General features: G+C 28.4%; 1 protein-coding gene across 5 annotated transcripts in view; it reads right to left on the bottom strand.

Annotated features, from left to right (window-relative positions):
• The window catches only part of LOC108557850 (serine protease gd-like), a 7,475-nt gene extending 5,810 nt beyond the window's left edge, over positions 1 to 1,665 (bottom strand). For all 5 annotated transcript variants that reach the window (XM_017914538.1, XM_017914554.1, XM_017914563.1 and 2 more), the window contains exon 1: positions 1,405 to 1,665. The gene's annotated coding sequence lies outside the window, so the exon portion shown is untranslated. The remainder of the gene's footprint in view (positions 1 to 1,404) is intronic.
• Positions 1,666 to 6,008: the final 4,343 nt, after the last annotated feature.

Here is a 6,008-nt window from a genome sequence, read left to right as displayed (position 1 = left end):
CCCAAACATTCAGCTTATATATGCATATATTAGATTCATTCTATCTATTATAATTTTCGAGTAAATCAATGAAATGTGAAAACACTGCTTTTTCGAACGTTCTTATTTCAATTCTTCAACTTTGAATGCGTATTATAGCAATATGGATAAGAGCACAGGAATGTGTCTATACTTGCTGGATTCCCCAAACATTCAGCTTTCATATGCATATATTGGATTCATTCTATCTATTATAGTTTTCGAGGAAAACATACCGAAAGTACCAAAAGTATGAAAATTTTCAAAGCCATATTCTAAAAGAAAAAGAAATGAAAAAAATCAATACAAATTACAGCAAAATATAAAACAAACAAAAAAAAGTTGTGCTCATCACAAACAATAATTAATTGTGTGTTATTTGTGCAATTTGAATAATTAAATAGTGCATAAGTAAACAATCATTCAGATATTTTTACAGACAATTACGTAAATCATTTTATAGCGGCCTTATTTTTCGTTTCATTTTTGATTGTATACTAAATTTAAGCATATTTTTTTTCTATTAATATTTAGTTGTGTGATCTAATTACGAAATAGTAATAATTCATTGTTTATATAAAGCTCTAATTCAGTAAAGTTAAACAACAAAATCTTCTGGTTGGTATTTTAATGGATGATCCACAATTACACAAATTTTACACAACATTTAAGAAATTTTTCAACACAACCTATTTTGTAACAAACCTTAAAGTCCACTCATTTTTTATTGTATTTATCATAGGAAACCGTTTATTCTCTCGTCTTTTTATTAAATAATACAAAAGTATAAAGCGGTGACTTTCACATCATACCTTATTTATGCAAAACATGCATTATTAAACATATTGTGCATTTGCAACTAATTGGAAAAACGTGATTAACATTGTCGGTTTATTTTTAAGTTCGAATTCGCAATTTATCATTAAAAACTTTTAAACCACTAATAATCAGGTAATTCCACGAAACCGAGCGTCTCTTCATTTTTATTTATAAACAATGCATTTCATTCGAGATCTGACTGTACGTTAACGAATACAAAAATTACATTTACCTGCGCGATTTTCAACTGATTTAAAATGCGAATGGAAATGTTCTGATTCTCTTTGGTTGATGTTGACCGGACGCTAATGCATCCCCGTTTACGGTTCTTTTTTTTCTTTTACTTTTTCTTTTGTTCCTCGGAGTGAGTGACTTTGAAACTGGTTGCAAAAGTCGATGGCCTGTTTATAACGTGGGTTATTCCCAAGAAGCTACACGAAATTTCCACTAAATTCATTACAAAAAATACAATCTGTTGATTTAGCTTTTATTGTTTACAATTAACGAGTAATTTGGATTAGATCCAAATCATTTAGCTTAAGTCGGTAAATTTGAAATTCAACTTACGTTTCAATGGAGAATTAACATGTACTTTTGTTGTGAGGGCATCCGGTAAAGTGTAAAACTGCACTGAAATCGAGCGTTCGGGATTCGAGTTCTTCGCGATGCGCGATGATCGGCATTAGTGTTTATTAGTTGGCCGGTTTATACGAGCGCCAAAACCAGTCTGAATATATTTAAGTTGTCTTCCACAACAGCCAGGGGATTACACGAAAATTGCTGGAAACTGGTTTTGCATGCGGAATGTAAGAAGTGGATACAAAAAAATATGAGTATACACACACACACACATATAATTAAGAATAACAAAATCATGTGCTCAAGGCCAAGAGGGATCCCCAAAGGTCATAAATTGACCCAATAAGTTCGCGAAATCGAATCGTACGCAGAACGAATTTGATTGCAGTTAATTAAGAAATTAATTAAGGAATTAATTTCAAAGAATTTTTTTTTAACGTATTCAATTAATTACATTGTGCTACTGCAATGTGGGTTATTTTTTTTTTGTCTTGCTAAGACAACCAATTACAAATTGTATATCATTTTCATCTTAGATTATACCTCTATTACAGAGCAATTACGTTCGCTTAGAGACAGCAAATATATTATTAACGATCATTTTTCGAAGTTTAAAATTCAGAATTTAATTACAAACTAAATACAACAACAGTTTTAAAGTTCTTGATTGTCTGGTTTCAGACAGTTTCGGGATATTGGCGGAACTGATTGTCTAAACCAGTGGTTTCCAAACTTGATGTTTCAGCTTTCATATGCATATATTGGATTCATTCTATCTATTATAGTTTTCGAGTAAATCATTGAAATGTGAAAACACTGCTTCCTCGAACGTTCTAATTTCAATTTTTAACTTTGAACGCGTATTACAGCAATATGGATAAGAGCACATGAATGTATCTATACTTGTTGGATTCCTTAAACATTCAGCTTTCATATGCATATATTGGATTCATTCTATCTATTATAGATTTCCAGTAAATCAATGAAATGTGAAAACACTGCTTTTTCGAACGTACTAATTTCAATTTTCAACTTTGAACGCGTATTACAGCAATATGGATTATAGCACATGAATGTATCTATACTTGTTGGATTCCTCAAACATTCAGCTTTCATATGCATATATTGGATTCATTCTATCTATTATAGTTTTCGAGTAAATCAATGAAATGTGAAAACACCGGATGCAAATAAAAAAGATGAAATACGTTGGGTTATTGTATAAAAAAGCAAAATCAAACCTTCTTTCTCGCAACTCCGCAATTGTTTTAATGAAAACAAACCTACAAATTGAAGTGGAATAATATCAAACTGTCACATACTAAATTCAATCTAGTTTCTAAAAACATATCGATCAACAATCAAAAGAAATTAAATGTTTACTTTAAGAAAAAAAAATGTGTATATTCTCAATGTTAGTTATTGTTGAAATATTTTCGTTATTTTTGAAATTAAATCAAACGATTTTCCTATAAATTTTAAATTTCAATTAATAACATTAATAATTGAATTATTAATTATAATTAGTAAAGTACGAATTTCTTCAATATTGTTCGATCTTGAATGATTTTGATATTAATGTTCATAGTAATTTCATTTTTCGATGTATTGTCAATGAACATTGGTTCTTATAGTAAGAAATACATTTTTTAAATATATATTAAACCAATTTTTTAAACTTTTCCGTTTTTTTTTGTCAAAGTTTAGAAAACTTAACGAGTTTAATCCATTCCAAAACATAAAAAATACACGTAATATGTGTACACAATGATGTGGTCTCTCTTCTCATCGTCACTCGTTATGCGAAACGTCGCTCGTTAAGCGAATTATTTTTCTTACAATTCGTTATGCGAGGTTACACTGTATATAAATTTTACCTAGCAAAATGTATTTGTCTAATCAACAGGTTAAATTCTCTTTTTTTTTCAATTAATTTAACAATATTTCTTATTTTAATTACCTCCAAGAAAACATCATTAGTTCTATTATAAAGGCTCGTTTTTTGTTATTTTTTAATAGATTTTTCGTATTTTTCTTAAATTTTATAAGACAGATAACTTTACTTAACAAAATTGATTACTTATTTTCTTAAAACAGAAAATATTATACCTCTTTTTTGCAATTAATCTAACAATAAATGATCATATTTAGAAATATTTATTATACTTTTAAAAACTTACCAACGTGTTTTAAATAAATTATTATTCTAATGCACTTATTTAGAAATATTCAAATATTCTTGAAGTTGCAAATCATTCGAGCATTCATCATAACTGATTCTTCCAAAACCTACGTACTTCCACTTACTTACATGCAGAAGCAGCAAGTGCGCATGCACGACAAGAACAGGATATGAGTTTTTCCCCAAAATTTCAATTTATTTTTTCTTGTAATTTTCTCTCTTTCTCTTTCTATAAAATAAACATTTTCTTCGATACAAAACAATAAACGCGTTATTTTCGTTCTTTCCGAACATCACCGAAAATAAAAACCTGATCGTGATTCAACGCAGCAACATATCTTTAATTTAATTGCAGAACAATTCGAGTATTTCATACGAGCAAAATATATATATATATTTAGAATAAATATCGCAACGAAAACATTAATCAAATTTGTTTTCGTTGCCAGAACAACATTATTAAAATATTGGTAATATTTGTTTATATGTAAATTGTTCATTTGTACCGAAAACACTAACGTAGAAGGCTGTTTGAAGTAATGCCAAGGGCGTCAAAACCGGAAGATATCAAAACGCAGAAAATGATGTTTATAAATAACCACAGAAGACGACAACAATTGCTGTAAATCCTTAAGATATTCTAAAGAATTATACTTATTTAGTTGATTATAATTTTACATACAAATTGACCAACAATGTTTTCTTATATTATCTTTTACATATAATAAGAAATATTCATTACAATTAAACTAAATTGAATTATAATTATGTAATATGTTCTAAATATTGAATACAGCAATCCCCCGACTTACGAACTCCCGAACTTACGTACAAAATTCTAACAGCTCTAACTAGATATAAAGTGTTAAAAAACAATAACTGTCCAAACAAAAATTGAGAATTTCTTTAATAAAATATAATATTTTTGAAAGATGTATCTGATTTGTTGCATTTCTTTATTTTGTCGTTTTTAAAGTAAGTATTTTAATCTATTTTTTTTTCAAATTATCATATGGAATTTAACATATATAAAAGTAAAAACCATGATAAATAAGATAAGTATATTATAGACAGAAGTATTGCGTAAGTCGGGGTATACTAAACATATTTGAAATTATTAAGTTAATACTATTTTCATCAAAAACTCAATTACTTAACTTGACAAAACACATTTCAATTTATTTAATTTTATTAATAAATTTGCGTCACTTTTAAATTTGTTTACAACATCAATACAATATTGATATGGATTAGCAGAAATACCCTGGACCCAGCGTAAATGCAAAAAAAAATACTTTTTACCATAACAGCATGACACGAACGATGATTAATTTTACTTTTATTTTTAGTATTGCTACTTAATTGTGAGTAATATTTTTGCGGTGAAACTAATAAAAAAATCCATAGATTATATGAAATAGACATTAATGTTGTTTGTTTTTTTGCATTTAATTCTATTACAAGATTTAAAATATTAATTTATTGTTTATTTTTTAATTTATAATTGAACAATTTGACAAAAAGTTATTGAATAACAATATCATTATAATAATACAGTCAATTTGTATTTCAATAGTTTGTATATTCTAAAATAGATTAATGTGGAAAAAAAAAACATTAGTTTATTTGAACTACAGTCAACTCTCCTATAACGCGGTGAGTGCGTACCGCGTTATATGGAAACCGTGCTATAAGAAACTCGGATTTAACCGTAATTCGTAGCGTGTTCTATGGAAACCGCGTTATAAGGAACTCGGAATTAGTACAAATCACATCATTCTTACCGCGTTATATGAAGACCAATAAATACAAAAGACAAGATAAATTATAAATTATTTAAGGATTGATTAAAAAAAATGAAACAAGAACTAAACTAAAAGACTGTTTTTCAACAAAAGCAATGAAGACTTTCGTAAAATTATGTAATCTTTCAACACTCATCCTCGCTGTCAGATATGAGTCGCCTAACTCGTCTTCTTTTAATGGGCAAAATGTCTTCATCATTTAGTTCATCTTCACATTGGTTTTCGATTGTAGCTTTTTCTTTCTAACTCCACTAAAACCTCTCTATTTGGGAGCTAATCAATTTCTTAACTCTCTTTTAAACTTTGCTCTGCGCTTTGTGTTGAACGATCAGTTTGAATGAAATGAAGTTCTAATTCTTTAGCCAAATTTAGCCCTTTTTTCACATCTTGTAAATCGAGATTTGGCACCCATTCGTTTTCCTTATTTTCGTTTACCAATGCATTCGAGATGGATGCATCAATTAATTCCATCAGTTCTTCCTCATCTAAAGTTTCTTCCCCGAACACTAGTTCTCTTACATCCTGATGATTTACTGCAAATTCTTCATCGCTTAAACGAGAAGCAATGTTTACTATTTCTGTAACTGGGAGTGAAATTGTAGAAT

This window comes from Nicrophorus vespilloides, unplaced genomic scaffold, assembly GCF_001412225.1.
Source record: "Nicrophorus vespilloides isolate i.1.1-1 unplaced genomic scaffold, Nicve_v1.0, whole genome shotgun sequence".
Classification (NCBI taxonomy): Eukaryota; Metazoa; Arthropoda; class Insecta; order Coleoptera; family Silphidae; genus Nicrophorus; species Nicrophorus vespilloides.
Note: the sequence above shows the minus strand (reverse complement) of the source record. Positions and strands in the feature narration are given on the sequence as shown.